This window comes from Lactuca serriola, chromosome 3, assembly GCF_051521515.1.
Source record: "Lactuca serriola cultivar US96UC23 chromosome 3, Lser_US96UC23_V15, whole genome shotgun sequence".
Taxonomy (NCBI): Eukaryota; Viridiplantae; Streptophyta; class Magnoliopsida; order Asterales; family Asteraceae; genus Lactuca; species Lactuca serriola.
Genome location: NC_136410.1, coordinates 46,202,566 through 46,206,868, shown reverse-complemented (window position 1 = coordinate 46,206,868; position 4,303 = coordinate 46,202,566). Strand labels below are relative to the sequence as shown.

The 4,303-nt window shown below is 32.6% G+C and overlaps 1 long non-coding RNA gene across 1 annotated transcript; it reads right to left on the bottom strand.

Moving 5' to 3' along the window:
* Positions 1 to 214: 214 nt before the first annotated feature.
* Positions 215 to 2,069, bottom strand: LOC145094394 (uncharacterized). Its single transcript, XR_013703327.1, has 3 exons — positions 1,413 to 2,069; positions 944 to 1,090; positions 215 to 844 (listed from the first exon to the last, which is right to left on the bottom strand). It is a non-coding gene; the product is annotated as an uncharacterized LOC145094394 (long non-coding RNA).
* Positions 2,070 to 4,303: the final 2,234 nt, after the last annotated feature.

The following is a 4,303-nucleotide window of genomic DNA, read 5'->3' as shown; positions in this document are numbered from 1 at the left end:
CAAAAAATTCAATTGAACATGTATATATATGTATATATAAAGGAAGGACCATTTTTGTCAAATCCTTAGCAAAGTTATTGTAGCTAAGGTAGGAGAATTTTAATATATATATATATATATATATATATATATATATATATATATATATATATATATATATATATATATATATATATATATAATAAGTTTCCATTAACAGAAAATTCAATTAGAAACACATATATATTATTATTACAATAATTACAACAATTTCATACTAGGAGAACTTTGCAACAAAGGAGCTTGTTGAGATAATCACTAATCAAGTACCTGTCATTTAGACCTGTCCAAAATCTTCCTAACCTACTTAGAAAACAAAACTCTAGATCAGTGCTTACATATGTGGCTTTAGCTTTATTTGTATAAATCAAACATACTTTAGTATCAAAGAAAAAAATTCATATCAGTAAATACATTATCTCATAAAACCTTATGCAGACAACTTTCATAAGACCCACCGGAACCAACACAAACTTCTATATGTAACTTATTTCCGGCCATCATACTTATTTCATCTTTCCATTCGTTGAAAAAAATCAAAATTTCCTACAACATTAACAAAAAATTGCAAGATTTACAGAATTATGTATCAAACATATAAAATATCATATAAAATGGGCAGATTGCAAAATGTAAAACATTATATTTTAGCATAGCTTATATGCTAAAAAACCCCATAGGCAATAGGAAACTTTCAATTTTTGTAGGTTCAAATGAGCAATATACACAAAACTAAGAAGATGTTCAGAACACTTCGATAGATTGACATCGAGGCCATCCATTAAAAACCATGGCAACCAAGAATCTGTATGGTTAAGAAAAAGATAAAGATAAAATAAAAATGATACCTTTTTTTCTCATTACAATAAATGAAACCATGAACTTTACTTTACCGTTTTCTTACATGTAGGAATTGTGTCATCAAAAGTTCTTATATTACAAACACCATAATATCCATCATGTATCCAAACAATTCAAACAAGGCATTAACGTGTGTTTAGTTTGGTTTTACTGTCACCAACCTCGACCATGCCATTGAGATAATGATTGGCTGCAACATACCAACAAACAAATATGAATCTGATCAGTTTAACCTAAATAAATTAGGTACAAAATATAAGTGAAGACCATTTATTGCTCATATAAATTCTGAAATCATACTCATCAACATATCTAGTCATGTTGGAACAATTAACTAAAGTAATACCATATTTTCTAACTTTTTAACTCAATTATTCGTCTTCTTGATGGTCTACATGTCCTAATAACATACATAGTCAGTAAAGAGAAATTTCAATCGTTCTTTTTTTTTTTTTAAAAAAGAAGTAGTAGCAAAATAGAGAAATTAATGTTATATAAACAATGATACATACATTGACATTGAATTACATATTACCCAAGTTGACCATACCCAACAACCTCTAAAAGCTTGAGGTCATCCATGCTTTCCTCTTATTCAACCTCCTTCCGCTACAAATTCAAAAATTCTAATAACTAAAGTATACATCGAGTTCAAACAGTATAAATTTTATAAACTTATATCTGGAGTTTAAAAGTATACATGTATCCCTGTAAATCTGGAATAGACGAAATAAAATGAGAGAAATTTCTGAAACCTCGTATAGAAACTGCATAAATCAATAAAAACTATAATCACAAGCTTCATAAATCTGCCCAATAATTTTATTATGAGCATAAAGAAATCAAAACTATAAACCATAAGTAAATAGTTTCACAAAGTGCTATCAGTAGAGTAATATATATTTTGACGGAAGAGGGTGGTGTTTCCTGATGGAGAAAATGATCAGACTATGTAAATCAGCTATAACAAAATCCATGGAAACTTTGGAACCACCATTATTAAACGGTGATGTCTCAAAATGAAACCCTTTTTCGAAATCCCAAACTCATATCTGATCATCAGATCAATCCACAAACAGTTTTTTTTTTTGGGTTTAATGATAAAGAAGTACAAAAGGAAACCCACAAATCGCAAAATATTAAAGAAAATTCAAAAAACAAAATTATATTCATAAGTTTTTTGCCGAAATATTAGAAAGAGGAATTTACCTCTTTACCTAATCCATACTCCCAGATCTAAAATTTACCTCTTTACCAAATCCACACTCCCGGATCGGGTATGTCTGATCCATACTCCCGGATCAATAACTGTGTCCATTCCATACTCTCTGACTAGAGACAATTAACTATGTCTTAATCCATACTCCCAGATCAATGAAAAATAAATATGTTTTATCTATACTCCCGGACTAAAGACAATTGACTAATTCTAATCATACTCTCGGATCAATGACAAGTTTTAAAGTTATTCCCTCCGTGTATATCTTACTCGTACTCGTAAGGAGACACTACCCAATACTCATCTTAATTAGTTTAAGTTGACTCTATATCCTAAGTCATCATATATTATTAGTGCTCACATCGTGAGCCATGGCTGTATCATCTCATCGACTTGCCATATTCGTTTATAGCTCCGAAAGGAGTCCGGATGACTTCTCACGTCGTAAGAATGATATGATCACGTCATGAACTTCCAATAGTCATCCTATAGCCTTCCGAGGTGTTTTCTAGCATCGATTAGTGTCTGTTTGACTTCTCACGTCGTGAGACAATATGCTCACGTTGTGAGCCCTAACATATTAGGGTTCCTGCCACGTGTCATGCTCTCAAGTAGCTACATCTTTGGAAGATCATAACTTTTGCATATGAGCTCCGTTTTTGACGTTCATTATATACACGCATAGGTGGAGACGTACTCTAAAACTTTAGTTTAGGTCACTAAGGCCAAAAAGTACTTATCGTAAACTCACTTTTTACGATTCGCGGTGTCGTGCCGACTTTGTCGTAAAACTTTGACCGGTCATAACTTCTTTGTTATAACTCAGATTTCGGTGTTCTTTATATCTTCGGAATCCTTGTGAAATATACTATAACTTGGTTCAGATTATTTATTCTAAATAATATTCTATCAAAAAGTCATTTTTTGATGCTTATTGTCTCCAAATTGACTAGCCCGGATATGCGGGATTACAATTATCTTCCCCTTAGGATGATTACGTCCCGGAATCATCAACGAAACAGGGCTTGTATAATGACTACATATGTTATCTCTTCATACTAGGTAATAACCGTAACTTCTATGTTTTTTCGAATGAGTATCTAACTCTTGGACTTCTTAACTGCAGGCGGTGTTCGATCTTGCACTCGCTTTATGTTTCGCGTTGGACTTTCAATCGCAACCTTCGAGTTACAAAATCAAGCCTTATTGGAGACTCATACTTCTTCTTAAACAGACTTAACTTAAGATAAGTTCTTTACTTCGATTATCGTAACAGACCGATGGATCATGTTCTACTGACTTCTCATCGTATGATGCAATGCTTAGACTCAGGTCTTTTAGAGTGAAATTACAGAATGGAATATACCTTACTTCATGTTCTAATGTGATATAATCACTTAATAGTATTTAGCACTTCTAGCTACAAGCTTCTTACTTTAACAGTGATCGTGATACTTTTATTGACCGCTTCGATTATCTTTCACTTTAATCTTCTGGCTTAATTCGGATGCTACATCGATCTTGGTTTTCTGAACCGCGTAACGTACTCGTCTTAGTTGGACTCGATTTGATATGACCACTAGGGTCGGAATAACAATCATTTCCTTAGTCATTACCCAAACGAAGGTAACGATATACTTGAACAAAACATAATCAATTACTAACTTCTTGGTAAGCTTGTGACTTTCCCTGATCCAAGTATGAGTCAGGTTCTTCCAGTAGTATAGGCCTCTACTATCATTCACACCTACTCATACTCGTTCCAAGTATTGACTTGCAGTTTTCCAAGTTATTATCAAAATGTGTCCAAACAATCATAAAAATTTCCCTAGACTATACTACTCCTTCCATGCGTATCTTCAATCATCAATTCTTCTTCAACTCGGTTGGTTGTGGAAACACCAGATGATGGGATAACTTTAGGAATTACGCCAATCGTTTTATCATCCTGGAAATTGAAGGTGTACTTCGGACGTATCTCATTCCTCTAGACATACTATTATCTTATCAGACGTATTCTACAGGTAAGATACCAATCTTTCGATATCTTCTAATAGGTATCATCTGATGGGTTTTGATTATTCTAACGCTCCTATGGTGTAAATGCAACCCTATAAACCTTGGATCTATGTTTTCTTTATTATACATTTATACATGCAAATATTCAATATTCCAAGGTTTTAT